We start from the raw sequence: 21,730 nt of genomic DNA, 5'->3' as shown, positions 1-21,730 counted from the left end.
GCGCCTAATGAGCACAGTTACAAGAAACGGATGATTTGCCGATTTGAAAAAGAAAAAACGGGAGACAAGTTGATGCACAAACAAATGAACAAGGCCCACTCCACCAGACTCTAAGGGAAGAAACAAGTTGTCACGCCGCATGGGCTCCCATTGAGAGCGCCACACAAATGTTGCAAATATTCTGTGTATAACTTGTACTTTGCTCCTCGCACAATGCAGGACTTGAAAGACATACGCAAGCTTTGCAAACAAAAATATGTTACATACCTGTGCCCTAGCAAACACTGAGAGTTCCCTACCCATCCAAGCCTGCGTTTGTCGCCGCATAGGTACGATTTGTGAATCCCAGTAGGCTGCGCTGTTACGAACTTGGTGCAGCGGAACCCTTAGGTACTGAAGAGGACTACAGTCCCAGCATATGCCTCCAAACTGGCTTGGTCTAGTGCCCCAGTGTCCCAACCAAAAACCTTTGGATTTATCTAAATTAAGGGCCGCGCCTGATACATCGCAGAACTGTTCAGTCAAGTGTAAAGCCTCAAGTACACTCTTTTTGTCAGAACAAAAAAGGGCGATATCGTCCGCGTAAGCTAAAATCTTAACTTCACATTGAGCCAGAGAGAAACCACGGATGGCTGCACTGTTATTTATACTGAGACAGAGGCGTTCCAGATATAAGTCAAACAACAGTGGAGACAGTGGACATCCTTGACGAACAGATGATTCCAGTGGTATTGGTTTCGTTAGCTCCTGATTAACAATTAGTCTTGTATACGAGTTCATATAGCACAGCCTTATGCCTTTGAGCAAAACGTCACCAATGTTTGCATTCTCCAAGACCGCGAACAAGAAATTGTGCCGAACTTTATCAAACGCCTTCGCCAGGTCAATTTGAATCAGAGCTATCGACGGAACGGTCGTTTCCTTTCCACAACGTAAAACATTAAATTAGGTCATAAATACTCAAGTTTAAAAATGTGCTTCCTGATGGCAAGAGCTCAGGAATGGCTTTGCTGATATTTTGCAACTACTATCTACCTTATGGCGTTAGTTTTTGAGCAAGTAGGTTTGTTTGGAAATGTTTGAGAAAATGGCGCACGGGGCTAGCATTTTCGTCGCGCAAAAGAATGGTTTTAAAGCTTACACAACTCCTGAGTGAGGAATGTTTAAAACGGCGTAATATTGTTTTCCGTCGTGCACCCGCAAATCCAGAATGGCAAACACTAAAAGATATGCTTGTTCATTCACTCAAATAAAAACATTCTCCGTCGAGCCGGATTCGAACCAGCGACCTATGGATGTCCGCAGTCGGGGAACCTCTATAGTCCATCGCTCTACCAAATGAGCTATTTGTTGTTTTATTACCTGTTTATTGAAACAAAGGAAATACACAGTAATAAAAAAACACTTCAGCCTGCTTTGACTGAAGTGATACATTAAAATTTCCTGAACTGGATCAGTTCATCCGAAACATTCAGCCATGAAGGTGGCTCAACCTGCGGCCGATAAACTTCGCGTACATAACACAGACTTTCAACAAAGTTTTTTCTCACCGACAGCACATTGACATCTGCATTCCTGACTGCCATTCGTGTCTTCCATAAACTATGGAGGCCGAGCAGCATTATCATGTCGTAGGGAATACCTCTGTGATCATTGTCTGTTGGTAGATAGCGTATTCCTATAGGTGTTATGGGCAAATCCTTCTTTATGGTACGTTGGAGAATATCCCAATAAAATACCGGGTCCCCAGCATTCAATGAACACATGCTCGATGTTCTCAGGCGTTTTACATAACAAACAGTTTGTGGTCCAGGGTACAAATATTCCTTTGTCAGCTAGCCAGGTTTAACGGGAAGTGTACTAGTGTGCAGTTTGAAAAAGAACGACTTCGTACTTGCTTTGGTTCGGCATCTTTTTAACTCTTTGTAAATCATCTTGCCCGCGGCCTCCATTGTTTATTATTTGGTACAAGGGAACTAGCATCTTGACATCTATTAAGTCACTGTACAATTTTTTCTTGTTCACCAGACTTGGATATTCTATCGAGAATCGAACCTTCAGTATATAGGCAGAGTCAACAATCTCCTTTAAATATCCCTTCAACCCGCATATTGGCCACCCTGCAGTAGACACAATATAATCTGGAAGGGCATTTGCTAGGCGCACTTGCATCCTTGAACGTAAGAAGGGCTCACTTTGATCCCTGAAAAACATAAAACGGGAGACGAGTTGCCGAACAAACAAATGTGTGATACCGACACCACCATCTCGAACTGACCGAAATAAATTGGTTCGTTTTGTCCTTTCCCAGTTGGACGCCCAAATGAATACAGCAAACACTCTGTGCATTTTTTGCACATATACGCGTGACATAGAAAGAAACCGCAAAACATATCACAATTTGGAGATTAGAAAAATATTGCATACGGATGCCCTCGCAAACATGGATAAATCTCTACCTTGAAATGCCCCTGCTTTCTCCCTCACATCGGGCATCACGTCATTCCAGTAATCGGCGCTCCTTTTATAATATTGCAGTGGCACTCCAAAGTACTTCGATGGAACGGTTGTCCACTGGAGGTTCGCAAAAGACCTCGGCGCAATTTCCTAATTTACGTGCCAGAAGCCGACACTTTTGTCCCAGTTAATCTCAGCGCCTGTCTGTTCACAAAATTTTTTGGTAACAAAAATTGCTTCTTGAACACTTCTTCGGTCGCTACAAAACACCGCAGTATCATCCGCACAGGCAAGAACTTTCACTTGGGACGACTCAATACGAAAACCGTTAATTAGTTCGGAGTTGATCAGTTAAAGACAAAATGGCTCCAGGTATAGAGCGAAAAGTAAAGGAGAGAGTGGGCAACCTTGTCTTACTGAAGACCGCACGGGGACAGCTTCGCTTAAGCTTTTGTTAACAATGATTCGAAAGGTCATAAACCATTTTGTCATAAACCATTTTTAAACCATCAAGAATAACACACCCTACATTTGCATGTTCGAGCACGCTGTACAGAACTTCATGCGATACCCGATCGAATGCCTTTGCCAGGTCCAGTTGGATCATTGCTACTCGACCAACAAAGTCGTCACGACATTCCAGAATACTACGCACAACATGAACATTTGTGCATATACTGCGCCCTTTTACTCCGCACGTTTGGTGCGGTCCAACGAGTTGCATGATCACACTTTGCAGGCGCTTGGCCAGAACCTTCATGAATATCTTGTAGTCGGTATTGGTCAGCGTAATCGGGCGATAAGACCCTACCGACTGCAGTTTCCTTTGATCATCCGTTCTGGGGATTAGATCTACGTGACCAGTACGAAATGACAACGGCATTTGTTTTTCTTTGTACGCTTCCGTGATCACCGCATGTAAAGCTGGGCTAATTTCATCACGAAAAGTCTTATAAAAAGCGTCCCCGAGGCCGTCGGGCCCTGGCGTCTTCCCAAGGACTAGCTCGTCAATTGCGCTTTCAACTTCACCAATGCTGATAGGTTGTTCTAGGCGAGCAACAGTGTGCTCATCTAATCTGGGCACTAGCGATAATAATTCATCACGCAGTTCGCACCTCGTTCTTTTATTCCCTACCAGTTCTGTATAATATTCCACAAAGGCCTGCTCAATTTCCTTCTTGTCGCTGGTAATCTCATTGTGGTACCGAATCTGCCGGATTTCTTTCTGCGTTGCATACCGCCTTTCATCGCACAACGCACGTTTGTTCGGTGCTTCACCTGCCCACAACCTTTCGGCCCGCGCTCTTATCACTGCCGCTCTGTACTTGTCTGTCTCCAGAGCTTCTAGCTGGTTCTTTATTTCTCGGATTTTCTTTATGTACATGCCAGGCGCTGCTGTTTCTATACACATTATGAAATCCAAATTGCACTTCAATTCTTTCTCCATTTTCCGACCTCTTTGATGAAGTATTGTTCCTCGTTCTATCGCAATCCCTTTGACGTCGTTCTTAAATGTTTCCCACTTTGCTGCGTAGCTCCATGAGCGAGTCGAGGGCATTTTAGCTATCTCTTCTTTAATTCGCTCAATGAATTCTTCATCCTCTAGAAGTTTTACGTTAAGCTTCCAGAGGTCCCAACTAAACCGTGACTTTTTGGGCTTGTTACCAAACGTAACCATCACAAGACTGTGATCGCTGAACGAGATGTGCTTTAGGTCGTACTTTTCACATGCTGTGACAAGTTGCAAGCTGGCGTACACTCTGTCTAGTCTCGCATTCCTGCCGCGTTGGAAATGCGTAAAACCGGGATGTGAGCCTTGGGACAGTGCACTGCCAAGATCTTCCATATTATAGTCTTGAATTAATGAGTTCAGCAACCGAACGCTCTGATCGCGAATCGGAGACTTGGGTACTCGATCTTCTGTTAAGCGTGCACAGTTGAAGTCACCCATAAGAATAACACTTTTCGCGCAATTTAGGAACACTTCAACCTTCTAAAAAAAATAAACACGCTCAGTCTGATTGTTAGGTGCGTACACACATATAACACGCCAAGCACTACCAGACAGTACAAAGTCAACAACCAGTAACCGGCCTTCTTCGGATGCTACGACATTTTCCTCCACAATGCCCAGACTGTTTCTCAAAAATAAGGCGCAACCACCCGACCTTCCAACAGCATGACATATACACACACTGTATCGCGACCGAAAATTGGCAGCCATTCGATCTGTATGTTCCTCACTCTCAATTTTGGTTTCTTGCAAAGCGATAATGTCCAAATCATTTTCTAAGAAAATTCTGCTGACTTGACGCTGACGCTTGATCGCTGCCAGCCCCCTGATATTCAACGTCGCTATGCGCAATGGCATATGAAATAATATTTTCTTATCTCTGGAGGAACACACAAATCGTGCGGTGCTCACCTCAGGCCACCATGTCGCGGCAGCGGTTTCCGCGCTCAGCGGATTAACAGGGTCACTTGTGTACACGCTGTGCCAGCCTTTACCAGAGGCTCGATGCGCTTCTTCTGGGTCGTCCTCCATGCGTAGTCAAGTGTGTCACGCACGTTGCTCCGGCATCCCAAAAGGACAAAGTTACCACAGAAACAGCGCTATTTCGGCGTCGCTTCTGCTGTTCCTCTATCAGGCGGAATAGTTGGCCTTGGTTTAAATGGCTCTCGCCGCGTCGGTGTCGCTTTGGTGGGCGGCTCCTCCACTGCTGCACCGTCACTTAGCTGGTCGCCTTGTACCGCTTGAAGATGAGAGCGTTTTGTGGCCGAAACAGTGGTGTCTTCCATAGTTGCATCTTTGACATTTTGTAGGGTGCTTGGTTCGTTCCTTGAGGTATCCTCCATTTCGACAGTAGGCGTCTTCTCCTGATTTTTCTTCTGCTCCTGTTCGAGTTGAGGCAGTTCATGCTGCGAGGCCGTCGTCGCCACTGTGTGTTCACCGCTTGAAGGTTGCAGGTCTTTTGCAGCAGCAGATGGTATAACCCCTGCTTCCTTTGACGCTTCCTCAGCCTCCACCTCATCCATGACATGTTCCGCCAGCTTATTGTTCCTTGCCGGGCCCGTCATGCTGGCGTACGTGGGAACACACTGGCTCTCATCATGCCCAAATCGCCGACAAAGCGAGCACCTAGGCACTAGACAGTCGCGACGAATGTGGCCTTTCCCTTGACATCGCAGGCAAAGTGGGGGCCTCCCTGCGACTACTAAAAGAGCTGGCTCACCTGCGATACGAATTTGGCGGAGAATGTCTTCAGCTGTGACACCTGTTTTCAGTTTTAGGCTCAACATTCTAGTTGTGCACCCTTTTTCGGTGACGCCCTGAACACGCCACCTCTCTTTCGACGTTTCCGTCACTCCACCATATGGTAGGAAGGCCACCCGCACATCTTCGTCAGTCACATTGTGGAGAACCCAGTGCACCTTGACTCGGACTTCCTGCTTGTTGGGATCGATAACGATGCACCGACGTTCCTTGGCGGAAATGCCTCGAGCCGCGAGCACTTTCTGCATGGCCTCTGAACTCCTAAACGCAACCGCCCACACGTGATTCATTTGGAATACTCCCGGAGCTACAACCTCAGGGAGCAAATCAAAATGGGCAAGGGCATCCCTGTAGTCCTCGACCCTATACGGCCGAGCCCGAACGTCGCCGTGCAGAAATACAGTGTTCAAAACGATACGACCTGTAGGTAGGTGGGGCAGCATGACTTCGTATTCCTTGTTATTATGAACAGCAATCCTGTTTCCGCGGCTCGGCCGAGCCGCTAACACCGCTCCAACGGAGCACATGTTAGCCCGTCCGTCACGTTTGGTGGCCGGAAGTGGAATCCCCCAAATGAGCTATCGAGCTGGACGCTCGCTTCCTTTCCACAACGTAAAACAATAAATTAGGTATTAAATACTGATACGCATGATAATGATACAGATGATACACATGAAATACACATGATAAAACACGTCAACTACACTGGAGCTAACGCATACGTGGCTAAAATCTTTTCAAGTGCACCAACTCATCAAACAGACAATGCCATTGTGGTGGATCCTGCTGCATCCTGAACGTTTCGCGTATATACACCGCACTTTCAATGAAGTTTTCACGCGCAGATCGTGTATCTATATCTGCATGACGCACCTGCATTCGTGTTTTCCACGAACTATGGAGGCCAAGGAGCATAATTAAATCATACGGTGCATCATCGTTCTGCACTGGTAGGAATCTGATACCGTACGGAGTTAAGGGAAGTTCCTTTTGTGAAGAGGAAGAAGTGCACAAGGAACATGCCAGTCAGTGGCATCGTGATCGCTGCGCGTGCTGGATCTGCCTGTGTTCGCTGCCGCTGTGTTCGAAGCTGATCTGCTCAGTCCTGCTGATCAAGTCCTGTTGATCCGCTGAATAAACCCCCCATTCTTACATTTGGTGGAGGTGCCGGTCAAGATCTATCCTCTCGCCCTGGAACTCCGCAGCCGTACATTACCACCTCCTGCGATGCCTGAGGACGTCAACCACCAAGCCGTACAAGTTGGCTCTGCCATCATCTGCCCCGGCTCCCTCCGCCAGCGTGACCCCGCCATCTTCAGCGGCACTGACGACCACGATGTCGAGGACTGGCTCACATCCTATGAACGAGTGAGCGTTTACAACAAATGGGACGCGGAAACAAAGTTAAGCAACGTCATTTTCTATCTCACCGGCGTAGCAAACCTATGGTTTCGAAACCATGAAGCGGACATTCCATCATGGTCCGCGTTTAAAGCCAGCTTCTCTGAAGTCTTCGGCCGACCAGCTGTGAGGAAACTCCGCGCTGAACAGCGCTTGCGTACGCGGTCTCAGCAAGCTGGCGAAAATTTCACGAGCTATATCGAGGACGTCGTCGACCTGTGCAAGCGCATTAACCCACACATGTCAGAGGCCGAGAAGATCAAGCACATTCTGCAAGGCATCGATGACGATGCCTTTCAGATGCTGTCGGCTCGAGATATCCGCACCGTCGCACAAGTGGTCACACTGTGTCAAAGTTATGATGAACTGCGAAAACAAAGGGCCATAACTCGCGCGAACACCATGCACTCCGAGTCCCTTGCTGGCCTGACAGATGCATGTGAACATTCTGCGCTCCTACCACAAATTAAGAGCTTCATTCGGGAAGAAGTTGCTCGACAGCTCTCCCTTATATCCTGCCATCAAGAACCTTCCTCAAACCTGGCTCCTAGTTTGCGCCACATTATTCAAGAACAGGTAGCTGAATCTCTTCCTCCAGCCCCTCAACCCATGCCTGTTACAGCGCCGTTAACTTATGCGGCTGTTGCGGCCCGACAGCCACCTGCATATGCTCCACCGCCACCAGCCTACGTTCAGCCGCCTCCTGCGCCTGCGCGAGAACCTGCGCAGTTTATGCGACCGGCTCCAAGACCACGTAATCCCTGGCGCACGACGGATAACCGGCCAATCTGTTACACTTGCGGGCTTGCTGGACACATTTCTCGTTACTGCCGCAACCGTCTCCCGGTGTCGGCACCACCTACTCATGGTTCTGCATACTGGTCTCCGACGCCTCAGTATTCCGCGCCTACCGAGCCTCCAGCTGGCCCTCAGTTCTCCCCAGACCGCTCAGCCATGTCCGACCGCCGTTCACCGTCGCCGCGACGCCGCTCTATCTCTCCGATGCGACGTCGACAGAACGCTTCACATGAGGAAAACTAGAGGCCGCAGTTCCTGAGGCGAGAACTGCGACCCAGTCGAACTTCCCAAGTCCTCATCTGTCGCCGACAAACCTAATTGAAGTTTTCGTCGAGGGTGTTGCTGTCATGGCTCTAATTGACACTGGTGCTGCGATTTCGGTAATGGACGCAAAACTATGTCGCACTTTAAAGAAAGTGAAGACGCCAATTGCGGGACTTTCGTTGCGAACGGCCAGCGCTCAGCATATCAAGCCTTTAGCAGCGTGCACCGCTCGAGTAGTTATTCAAAATTCCCTTTATACGATTGAGTTCGTCGTGCTGCCAAGTTGCTCGCACGCTGTAATTTTAGGCTGGGATTTCCTGTCGCGTCATGCTGCTATTATCGATTGTGCTCGAGCTGAAGTGGGGTTCTCGACTATGCCCGATGCCTTACCAGACGCTGATCAGTCAAATTCCGGTGCTAAAGCCCTCGTCGCCGAAGATATCGACCTTCCTCCCTGCTCTTCAGTGCTTGTTCGTGTCGCTTGTGCATCTCTTAGCGATGACACCGTTCTCTTCACACCAGCCCATACTTTCCTGCGCCGCAAGTGCCTTCCATTGCCCTACGCAGTGCTCGCTATTTCCGCTGGCTTTTCCATGTTATGGGTCTCTAACCCATTTAACTCCCCTACTGCTTTACGCCATGGCGAATGTCTCGGAAGTATCCAGCCAATCGCATCTCTTCTGATCTCTGAGGAACCTGACGACGCGCCGCACTGTGCCGTGACTGCCCTCAGCCCCCCTTCAATTGCGCCCGCTCCCCCCTCTACAGACTTGTTTCTCCGTTCCATCGATGCCGATCTTCCTCCAGAGCAGCGCACTCAGCTTTTGAACCTACTACATCACTTTCGCTCCTCCTTCGACTCTCATCAAAGTTCTTTGGGTCAAACTTCTACAGTCACTCATCGCATCGACACCGGCACCCACGCACCACTACGACAGCGTCCCTATCGTGTGTCTGCAACCGAACGCCAGGCTATAGAAGAGCAAGTCGACCTAATGATCCAGAATGGCGTGATTCAGCCCTCAAGCAGCCCTTGGGCCTCACCTGTTGTCCTTGTAAAAAAGAAAGATGGCTCTATCCGCTTCTGTGTCGATTATCGCCGCCTTAATAAGATAACGCGAAAGGACGTCTATCCTCTCCCGCGCATCGACGACGCTCTCGATTGTTTGCAAGGCGCCGAACTCTTTTCTTCCCTAGATTTACGTTCCGGGTACTGGCAAGTCCCCTTGGAAGCGGCTGATCGCCCCAAAACTGCCTTTGTAACTCCCGACGGCTTGTACGAATTCACAGTTATGCCGTTTGGCCTTTGTAATGCTCCGGCAACATTTGAGCGGATGATGGACACCATTTTGCGTGGCCTAAAGTGGAAGACATGCCTCTGCTACCTCGATGACATTGTCGTCTTTTCTCGTGACTTTGACACACACCTCTACCGTCTGAAGCACGTTTTGACCTGCCTATCTGATGCCGGACTGCAGCTGAATTTGAAAAAATGTCGTTTTGCCGCCCGCCAGCTCAACATTCTCGGCCACGTTGTTTCCAAAGAAGGTGTATCTCCAGACCCTGCCAAACTTCGTGCCGTAACAGCCTTTCCCAAACCGACTTCCATCAAAGATCTACGTAGCTTCCTCGGGCTGTGCTCTTACTTTCGCCGCTTTATTAAGAATTTTGCTTCCATTGCTGCTCCCTTGACAGAACTTCTGTCCGGCAGTTCCGACCTTTCGTCGTGGTCACCAGCGTGCGACGATGCCTTCAATGCTTTACGACATATCCTCACGGCACCGCCTGTCCTACGTCATTTCGACCCCACAGCGCCTACTGAGGTCCACACAGACGCCAGTGGTATTGGTCTCGGCGCTGTGCTCGCTCAGCGCAAAGCAGGTTATGCTGAATACGTGGTCGCCTATGCTAGCCGTACACTCACGAAGGCTGAATCCAATTACTCTGTCACTGAAAAAGAATGCTTAGCGATTATTTGGGCTCTTACTAAATTCCGCCCTTACCTCTATGGTCGCCCTTTTGACGTAGTGACGGACCACCATGCGCTTTGCTGGCTTTCCTCACTGAAAGACCCGTCCGGCAGACTGGCAAGATGGGCTCTTCGCCTTCAGGAATATGATGTCCGCGTTGTTTACCGCTCTGGCCGCAAACATCACGATGCCGATGCACTTTCCCGCTGCCCCCTTACAGCTGAGGTCGCGAGCCTTTCCCCTTCCGACGACTCCCCGCCATCGCTTCACATCAATGACATGCCGTCAGCGCAGCGGCAAGATCCTTGGATAAACTCTATCCTCGATTTTATCTCCAATCCTACAGCTGCTTCTCCATCGCGTGCTCTCCGCCGCCATGCTTCCCACTTCGCCATTCGTGATAACCTCCTCTACCGCCGCAACTACTGTGCAGATGGCCGCAAGTGGTTGCTAGTTATTCCCCGGCAGCTACGTTCGCAAATTTGTGACTATTTCCACGCTGACCCACAATCCGGTCACGCGGGCGTCTTCAAGACATACACTCGTCTCCGGCTGCGTTACTACTGGCGGGGTATGTACACCTTTGTACTCAAGTACGTTCGCTCATGCCTCACCTGTCAACGTCGCAAGCCATCTCCTCAACGTTCTGCTGGAGAGTTGCTGCCGTTACCCAGCCCACCACGTCCTTTCGACCGCGTCGGCATTGATTTGTACGGGCCGCTTCCCTACACTGCGGCCGGCAACCGCTGGGCTATCGTAGCCGTTGATCATCTGACGAGGTATGCAGAAACCGCCGCACTTCCATCTGCCACAGCGTCAGAAGTAGCTTCCTTCATTTTGCAGCGATTTGTTCTTCGCCATGGCGCACCTCGAGAGCTGCTCAGCGACAGAGGACGCGTTTTCTTGAGTGATGTTGTAAAAGCCTTGCTCACCAAGTGCAACATAATTCATAGAACCACCTCCGCCTATCATCCCCAGACTAATGGCCTCACTGAGCGTTTTAATCGTACCCTTGGCGACATGCTCTCTATGTACATCTCCTCCAACCACTCAAACTGGGACCTCGTCCTTCCGTATGTCACGTACGCATACAATACCGCAACGCAGTCTACTACTGGCTTCTCTCCTTTTTTTCTCCTCTACGGCCGTCACCCCTCTGCAACAATCGACACCATACTCCCGTATCAGCCAGACATATCAGAGTATACACCTGCGTCTCAAGCAGTCCAGCATGCGGAAGACTGTCGACAAATCGCCCGCGCATTCACGGCCAACACCCAGTACCGCCATAAATCCAACCATGACAGCCAACACTCGACACCGCACTTCTCGTCTGGCGCTCTTGTGTGGCTATGGATACCTTCCAATGCCCCTGGACTGTCTTCAAAATTTCTTGCTAAATATCATGGCCCATACCGTGTTCTGGAGCGCACCTCTCCGGTTAATTATGTGGTGGAACCTGTTACGCCGTCCCATGATCTACGCCGGCGCGGACGCGAGATTGTTCACGTCCAGCGCCTCAAACCCTATTACGACCCTGCCGTCTTGCTCACACCGTAAGTCGCCAGGATGTCTCCTCTTCGTCCCGCGGGTAATTGTGAAGAGGAAGAAGTGCACAAGGAACATGCCAGTCAGTGGCATCGTGATCGCTGCGCGTGCTGGATCTGCCTGTGTTCGCTGCCGCTGTGTTCGAAGCTGATCTGCTCAGTCCTGCTGATCAAGTCCTGTTGATCCGCTGAATAAACCCCCCATTCTTACACTTTTTAATTGTCCTTTGCAGGACGTCCCATAGAAAGACCACATCCCAACACTGTAAGAAAACGTGCTCAGTTTCCGGTTTTTGCACAACAGGCAATTTGTTGTCCATGGGACGAAGATGCCTTTATCATTCAGCCAGGTTTTAACAGGGAGCGTATTAGAGTGAAGTTTGAAAAGGAACGTTTTAGCAGATGGCCTCACAGGCATCTTCTTGACTCTTTTCAAAACGTCCTGCTCTGGGCCTCCACAGTGTAATGCCCGGTAAAAAGGCACCGGCAGCATCACGTCAATGAGATCTTTATATAGCTTTTTTTTTCTGGAAACATTAAAAACGTAATCAAAAGAGAACCGCACTTCAAGCAACTTGCACAAAAAAACAACCTCGCGCAGGTAGCCAGTCACAGTACCATTCATGTTTTCACATGACACAATCCATTCAGGGAGCAGCCTCTGCAATCGCACTTGCATCACAGTTCTTAGAAAGGTATCTTTTTGATCACGCAGAAATGTAAATCGCGAAACCACTTGACGCAAGAACAAATGGGCAAGGCCAAGCTCGCCCCTTTTAACAGAAATAAACAAATTCGTCCGGGTGGTTTTTTCCCATGTGGATGCCCAAATAAAAACAGCAAAAACGCGGTGCATTTTCTGAATTGAGGTTTGTGAGACACACAACACATTGATGAGGTACCACAGCCTCGAAATAAGAAAAACATTGCAAATAGAAGCGCGCGAAAACATTGAGAGTTGCTTTTCTTGCCACCCATCCGCTTTTTCTTTCGCTCTGGATGTTTCTTCCATCCAGTGCACGTTGGGATCTCGATAACAATCTAAAGGCACGTCTAGATATCGCGTTGGGAGAGCAGACCATCGCAGCTTACAGAAGAAATCAGGTGCCACGTCCCAATCACCGTGCCAAAACTCAGAGCTTTTCTCTCAATTGATCTTATATCCGGTTTGATCACAAAATGTTTGGACGACACGCGTGGCTTCACAGATGCTCTTTCTGGTTGCACAAACAACTGCAATGTCATCAGCGTATGATAGCATTTTCACGTGTGCTGATTGCTGCTTGAATCCTAAAATGCGATCGCTATCAATGATAGCCAAGCAAAGTGGCTCTAAATACAATGCAAAAAGCAGGGGTGAGAGCGGGCAGCCCTGCCTTACCGATGACCGTACTGCGATGATGTCAGTCAGTTCACCATTCACTATAATACGGGTCGTGCAGTTCGCATAAGCCATTTTAACACCCTCCACTATGACTTCACCAAGGTTAGAATGCTCCAAAATGGAAAAAAGAATTTCGTGAGAAACACGGTCAAAGGCTTTTGTCAAATGTAATTGAATCATGGCTATCTGACCACTGAGTGCATCAACACATTCTAATACGGTTCTTGCGACATGTATATTCGTGGCAATGGATCGACCCTTGATGCCGCACGTTTGATGAGGCCCAACCAATTTTTTTATTACGCTTTGCAGTCTTTTTGCTAAAACCTCCATGTACACCTTGTAGTCAACATTGGTGAGGCTAATCGGTCGATATGACCCCACCAACAGTCGTTTCTCCGTATCATCTGTCTTGGGTATTAGCACAATGTTCGATGTAGAGAAAGACAATGGAACAGTATTACGTTCATAAGCTTCAGTGATTACACCGAGCATAAACTGAGCTGCATACTGCTGAAAAGTTTTAATGAAGGCAGCGCTTAGACCACCTGGCCCAGGGGTTTTCCCAGGTGTCAGGTCATCTATTGCAGATTCTATCTCCTGCAACGTTATCGGTGTTTCTAGGCGCGCTTTACTTTCGTCATCTGTTTGAATGCCGCCTACAGTCTCAAGCTTAGCGCTAAGCAGTTCATCAAAGTGCTCTGCTACCGCACGCTGAATATCTTTAGCATCTTCAGTGATATGGCCGGCATACATTATACTCCTTATTTCTTTCTGGCAGGCGTATCTTTTCTCGTCTGCTAGCGCTCGTTTTGTCGGCACTTCTCCAGCCCAAAGTTTTTCAGCCCTTGCACGTATGACAGCCGCTGTGTATCTTTCGCTATCGATTGTTTCCAGCTCACTTTTAATCTCTCGTATTTTAGTGGCGAAATGCCCTGGCACAGTACTTTCCAAGCTCAAAAAAACTCAAGTTGTTCATTCAGTTCTTTTTCTTTTTCTTTCTCTTAATGCCGCACCTTACTGCTCTTTTCTATGGATTTCAATTTGACCCACTCTTTGAAGCTGTCCCATTCCGCTGCAAAACTTAGTGGTCGCATAGCCAGACGATTTTCAACTCGGTCTTAACTTCCGTAGGGGACACTTCATCGGCGAGAAGTTTGGCATTCAGTTTCCATAGGTACCAGTGAAAGCGCGATTTCTTTCCTTTCCTACCGAACACTGCACTCACGAGACAATGATCGCTGAAAGACACAGGTTTGACCTCATATGCAGTACATAGGGAAACAAGATCTACAGAGGCATACACCCTGTCCAATCTAGCATGGCTATCTCGCTGAAAGTGCGTGAACTCTGGCTGGTTTCCAGTGGAGAACACACTACCAACATCCTCAAGGCCATACTCATGCACAAGTGCATTCAACAGCTCGGAGTTTCTGTTTCTTCGAGGTTTACACTTCGCCGCTCGGTCCACAGCTGCGCACACACAGTTGTAGTTACCAAGTACAAGCAAGATTTTGTCGACCTTGAACGACACCTCAATAGATTCAAAACACAATTCACGCTCACATCCTGAATTGGGAGCATACACACACACACACAACACGCCATCATAAATTAGAGTAGGTAAAATCGGTAACCAAAAGCCGACCGCTTGGACAGGCAAAAATGGACTCTACGCTTACTCCCAGCGTGTTACGTATAAATAAAAGGCATCCACCCGATACACCAACAGTATGGCATACACACACATAAAAGTTTGTTTGAAAAGAAGCCACCATATGGTCAGTGCTTTCTTGGCTCTCAATCTTTGACTCTTGCACAGCTGCTATATCTATATCATTATCCAAAAGGAGGCGACTGAGCTGGCATTGTCGCCTTCTCGCTCGCAGTCCTCTGACATTCAAAGTAGCTACATGTAACGGCGAATTAAGCTTGAGAGTCATGTATTAGAGAGAGACGCCCGTACCCGCATGGTGCCTACCTTCACTGTTGCGTGGCCTCCGCTTCTGACGAACAGCGGCGTATGCATGCATGTAATGTCCTCCCAGCAGAATGTCGGGATGCATTCAAACGAAGTCTAAGCACATTGTTTCACTTTTTCTCACACACGCACCACTTGGTTGCAGAAGATTCCTGACGCTGGTCGGTAGGCAGCCGACCCACAAATCGTTCAGGACACCACAAAAACTACAAAGGCGGTTTCCCCGCCTGCCGCGTGTCGGCCGAGAAGTTCGGCTTCGGTCTTAACGTGGCTCTTCGGATGCCAGAAGTTTTCGGCGGCGGCTCACCACAAACACCGCCTGGCAGCTGAGTCTCCTCGACGCTTTTCTCATGCGGACGTTTCGCGGCAATTAAGGCTGCTGTTTCCGGCCCAACCTCCATGGCATCAGTACAGGAAGGCTCAGTACTGAGATGATCCTCAGCGTCGGAAAATTTGGTTACGTCTTCTGACGCTTCCTTTGACGCGCTTTCATGGTCCTGGGATGGAACGTTCAAGACATGCCGAGTTTTATTCTTTTCATTTGAGACCGTCACCTTATCCTTTGTTAAAACCGTCATGGAAGGCGCGTGCTGTTTCGTTGACTGACCTCTAATGTCAGCAGCCTTCTCCGCATCCGCCTCGTCCATAATTAACTCGGACGAGTCTTCGCTGGTCCCAGGTCCGGCAATGCTAGCGTAGGTTCGTGCACATTGGCTGTCTTCATGCCCGAACCGTCGACAGGTTCCGCAGCGAGGAACCCGGCACTCTTTGCGGATGTGACCCGTACTCCAGCAGCGTAGGCACAACGGGGGTCTGCCTGGCACAATGACGAGCGCGAGCTCACCGCTAACATTCAACTGATGCGGCAGGTCGTCTAGCTTCATGCCAGCTTTCAGCTTCAGCGTGACGAGTCTAGTTGTAGAGCCCTTTTCTAGCATACCTTTAAAACGCCAACGCTCCCGGGAAACATCTGACACCTTTCTGTACGGCGCAAATGCAGCACGAACATCTTCGTCTGGCACGTTGTGTAGTAACCAGTGAAGTTTGAGTCTCACGTCCTGGTTCACCGGGTCAATCACCAAGCAGCGACCGTTTTTCACAGACAGCTCACCTACACTGACAATCTTGTTGACGGCTTCAGTATCCTTGAGAGTGACGGCCCAGACGTGGCTCATCCGATACGCCCCCATAGCGATAACATCGGGGATTAGCGAGTGTTGTGCTAAAGCATCCCGGAAATCTTCCACCCGGTACGGGCGGGCCCTGATATCGGCGTGCAAAAAAACGGTATTCAAAACAAACCGACCTGTTGGAAGTGCAGGCAAAACGACCTGGTAAGTGTTGTCCTGTTCAGCAGTCCTGTTACCGCGGCCTCACATGGCCGCTGAAGCTGCTCCTGAGGAGCCCTGCATCCTGCGTCCGTTCACGGGCGTGGCCGGAAGCAGAATCCGTGAGCTACACCCCCAGACACTCTCGGCACGGTGACAAAACCACGCCAAGAGCGGGAAGTAGATTGGGTAAAAGATATAGGTCGAATGACATCAAGTGAAGCAGCTCGGAGAAACTGGTTGCGACCGGAATCTTGAGTAGCGTTCAAACGCAATTCAAAGCGTGTTTACCATTTCGCTCGTAATTGCGGGAAGTTGGACTGGAAGCCGAGTCTTGAATGCAAAAGCTCCGGCAGAAAGTGAAAGTTCCGCTTATTAACAAAAGGAATGAATACCCAAACTGTAGTTATATGATTAAGGGTTCCAATCAAAGTATGCACTTAAATATCGTTTTCTACGACAGCATAATGTCTTACTGAGGGAAGATGGATATATTAAGGAAACACATGTGTTTATAGCTTGCAAGCGAACCAGAACACAAGTTAAAATATCGACTAGGGACAGAAAAGTTTTAACTGTTTCTGAAAGGCTCAAAACATAGGAGTAAAAATTACATTATAATCCCGATTATTCCACAAGCTGGATCCCATGAACTGTAGCATTTGTTGGCCGTAATTGGCGAGTATAATTGGAAGGAGGAGCTGATGCTTTGTGGGGTGCGTGGCCAGTGATGAAGAGGTAGTTTGTAAATATACTGCGTTTTCAATTATTTAACAAATTAGGAAAGCGATATTATATGTTGCCAGGTTGTGTAAGTTTAGTACACCGCATGCAGCAGATGAATAATGAAAACCTTCTCACGGAATATTTTGGGCCACAGTTTGAATACTTTTATTTCTGGAAGGTGTGTGACAGGGTTAAATGCGGTGAATGCGAGTACCTGCGCTCGTAAACTGCGCACAACCGGGCACCATCAGTCTCGGGACATTTGGCGGCACTTTTAACTGTTGTGAGGACAATTGTACTCGGATATATAATCAGTCACGGGTCATGTTTTCATATTCAGACCAGAAGGAGCTTGAAATACTGAAAGCCTTCCTCATTTACATGGAACGCAGCTGTGCGTAAGCAAGCCATACTTATCTTTAATATTCTTGAACCGGAAGGTTCCTTTGCACACGCAATAAAGGGTGTGAACGTTTGTATAAATGATTTGCCTATATATTGAATGTGTCCAGAATAATGCCAAGTTGATGTCTAGCGTTCGTGGTGTCCGTCTGTCTCTCTTCTTCCCTTGTCATTAGCTCTAGTTGCCATGTGCCTTGAGCTAATTATGGTAATTTCCCTTTATCTCGGAAATTGAACTCTGGAATATTGTGGAAAGGATACGCATCCCAAGGTCACCTTGTTACGATATCACCAGAGTCGCGGGTATCATTGTAAATTTTGATAAATGAATACTCCTTTACATCATTGATGAAACCCTCAAAACAGGCGTGATTTGTGAAAAACTCAAAACTAGTTTCGTAAGACTACTTCTTAAGAATTAATAATGTAATACTTGCGATAACAGCAGAGCAGTAGCGATCCTTTATTCAATAGCCTTCATTCTTGAAAAAAAAAAAAAGTCGTTCATGGTCATATGGTGGCAGTCTGATAAAAATGGGGCTTATTGAGCCGCGTATTATACGGCTTTAATTCAGGTCAGAGGAGGCTTCACCGTTTAGAATCAATTTAACACAACGCTTCTAATTTAAGGCCGCCAGTCTAACTGGGGGTCGTATAATATACCCAAATATTTATTAGTCAACCGCGCGCCCGCTCATTAGACGCTCCAATTTATTTATTTATTTATTTATTTATTTATTTATTTATTTATTTATTTATTTATTTATTTAAGAATCAATTTAATGAACTCGTTTGATTTGAACTGGGTATATACAATATTGTCCTAACACTTTTTAGTAACCTTGAGAAGGCGTTTGAAGCAATTAATAATCAAGTTCTACTTGATAAAATAGAGGTATAGTTGGCTTCAGAGGGCCGTACAGAACGTTTTGTTTTACAATTATTTCACGAACAGACAAAAATGTGTAAATAAATTGTGAATGTTACGGTAAGATATTAGATATTAAATCTGGCGCATTCCAAAGGCCGGCTGTGAAACCCCTTTCATTTATTAACCACATAATGAGTCAGCCACCATGCAACTTCAATCCAAACAATGCTTGTATAAAGGCGGCACTGCCTTGTACTGCCTGCAGCATCGTTTAATGCTTTCGGGCGCATAATGCAAACAAATACAAAACGCTTTCTTTCCTAATTTGTACGTAATAAGCTATCTATAAAAGAAAAAAAAAACTTATATTCCTCCACATGCCATATAAAGGCATGCTGACTTCAAAACAAATTTCCTTGCATAATACTTGCTATGGAAGTTGTTCAGGTTTCGCCACTCTGCTAGTTTAGAGAACAAAAAACTTAGGCATGACATTCGACAGCACGTTATCAGGACATAATCACATAGGAGAGGTGGCCAAACAATTAATAACGATATGTGCACTCATATACTCCCTTAGCTCGTCATATGATGCACGTACAACAAAAATGTTTTACAAAAGATTAGATACGTCGATACTACGATATGGTCTCACTCCACCATAATTCCACTTCCGCTTCCACCACTTCTACCTCCGCTTACAAATTAGATGGTATAAAGAGTGCCTTACGGAGAACAGCTTCTCGCCTCTACTATGGTATTAAGCTTCACAGTAGCAGCATATCACTTAGCATGAATAAATTGCGACATATTATCTTTGGGAAGAAGTTTTTTATTTAAAATTTTGTATAAGAACTGCTTTTATGTATCTTTCAAACTCAAGAATATACAAAACGCTGCCTTTACGCCATGCAGAAAAGAATAATTGTTTTCCGTGTTTATTCTAACGAAAAAAAAAAGTTTTTGTATACCTTCCAGCTACAATAAGCTTCAAATAAATACGTCGCTCGTCTCCTTCCGGAAGAATTAGTAAGTACATTCCGACATTTGTGTAATATGGCTGAATGTTTATGGTTCCCTTGCGCTCCTTAATTCTGGAATATTTGTTCACTAGTAACAAATTTTGTGTCAGTTTGTTATACAGAAGGCGTGCGTTGTTTTGAAACCCCATAGAAATTCTCGTAAATTATGTTTTTTTTTTCATTTTGTGGGTTACCGGCTAGCGTTTTTCACGTTTTTTTCCTATTCATGTATTTGTATAAATGCTACTTTGAATATTTTGTTAATTTTGTGCACAGCTCGGAACGTATGCATGAAGCTGTAGTTCCCGGCTTCGTGCACAAGTCTGTGCGCTTGAGTGGGCATTTGTGCATTTTTGCTTATTATTATTATTATTATTATTATTATTATTATTATTATTATTATTATTATTATTATTATTATTATTACTACTCTCTCTGGACAGAATGCAGAGACTTTAATTCTCTTTACCCTCATGTTGATGTTTCGGAAACTCGCTTGCTTCCTTTTTTTTTATTGGAAGATCGTAACGTCATATTCTGAATGGTTCTTTTTTTTGACATACTACTTCCCCTTTCAAGTCATTTGTGTTTACTTCATGCGTGCCTTTACTCCTGGTTACATTTTTCTATGTTCTGAAAATTGCTTTGAATCTGCTTTTATTGACATTTGCACTAAAGTGTGTATTCATATCTTATGCTTTTTATCGCTTTCAGTGATTTATGTACTACATTTGATAGTATTTTGTTATTTCCCCTTTTGGATGCATTTTACGTTATGTTTTTCAAGACATCTTTCTGCTTATTTTCATTCTATACATGTCTGACTTTTTTTTCCATGTAATATGCTATTTGATCCTTCTTTTGTCTTCTCTCTGCATATGTAATACTTGCGTGTGCATATTTTATGTTTATTTGTGCTGCATCATTAAGGCCATATGGTTGTTCCTGTGCAATAAGAATAAATATTGATGATTATTAATATTATTTGCCAGTAGTTAGCTTTTGAGGTGCCAAAGCGATGATTGTAGGCACCAGAACAAACGTCTCCAGGCAATAACGGTTTTGTGAAAACACCCCAAGCGGTTTGTGAATGCTGAGCGTCCAGACTTAAGCATGAAAGTTTTTGTACTGCTGCCAGTGTTGGCTGTTAATTTTTAATCGCAACGTTTCTTGCCGTCAACATCAGGCGATCTAGGTGCATGTCTTCCATTTCAAATGAGCTTGCCGTGGGGAGTCTCTACGATATCTCTCCCGATTCCTTCCTCTTGCGAAATGTTGCACAGAACAAGTTACATCGTTCACAAAGTCTGCGTTTGCTTTTTGCTTTTCAGATGACTTTGAATGCAGTTTGAGAGGGAAGTGTTCCCACTCCTTCCGTCGGCGCCGTGGCTTAGTTGGTTAAAGCGCCTGTCTAGTAAACAGGAGATCGTGAGTTCGAATCTCGCCGGTGCCTGGTTATATTTTTGCTTTCTTTGCCCCTGGCGGCTCGTTATTTCGCTTCTGTGTCGGACTGGCCGAAACAAAACAAGAGTACATATGAATGCTGTGCTTCCGACTGCACGGACGACGTAGAGGCCATCCGTGTAGAGTTCTTCACATCTTTGATGCCATCCTGAGATGGCGATGGATTTCTTTGCTTTATTTTTGTATTCTAAATATAATTGGTTCATTTTCTACTAACTCTAACCGTATGTCTCTAAGCTTAATGGATGGATGGATGGATGGAATACAGGAGCGTCCCCTTTGAATCGGGGAGGTAGCAGTTGCTATCATGCTCATTTCCCCCGCTATATCCTAATTATTGTTTTAGACTGGTTAACTATACCATCATTCTATTTGTTGAATTTCTGTTTCTACAATAATAACATTATGTCACTTCTCTGCTTTTAAGCCCTATCAATCGTTTTTTGCTAGCTTCCACCGTAGGTCCATTCACCCGGCCACTGGTATCTCTAAACAATGGAGCTTCAGGAAGAGTGACTGCGCCTTCATCGACTTCCGGATGGACACCTATACATTCGAGTATAATATGGTGAATTGTTTCAGTGGAGTTACTACATACACCACATGCGTCATCTAAACTTCTTTTTGTAGCTGAGTGTTCTAAGGTACCCTGATCTACCTTCAAAAATTAGGGCACTGCCTCTTGAGTTATCAAAGAAAGCTTCCTTCCTGATCTGCCTTTTCCACTTTCGGTATAATTCCACACTGTTTCTTTTCCATCAAATTTGTCCAATTTTTACCTTTTTTGTTTTTCACCTGTTGCTTAACGCTCTTTATTTCTTCGTCCTTGTGACCAGCATAC

General features: G+C 46.5%; 1 non-coding gene across 1 annotated transcript; it reads left to right on the top strand.

The window, feature by feature from the left end:
- Positions 1–20,804: 20,804 nt before the first annotated feature.
- TRNAT-AGU (transfer RNA threonine (anticodon AGU)) lies at positions 20,805–20,878 on the top strand. The gene has a single exon. It is a non-coding gene; the product is annotated as a tRNA-Thr (tRNA).
- Positions 20,879–21,730: the final 852 nt, after the last annotated feature.

This window comes from Amblyomma maculatum, chromosome 11 (assembly GCF_055883805.1).
Source record: "Amblyomma maculatum isolate TAMU_Amacu chromosome 11, ASM5588380v1, whole genome shotgun sequence".
Classification (NCBI taxonomy): domain Eukaryota; kingdom Metazoa; phylum Arthropoda; class Arachnida; order Ixodida; family Ixodidae; genus Amblyomma; species Amblyomma maculatum.
This window is presented reverse-complemented; position numbering and strand designations above follow the sequence as displayed.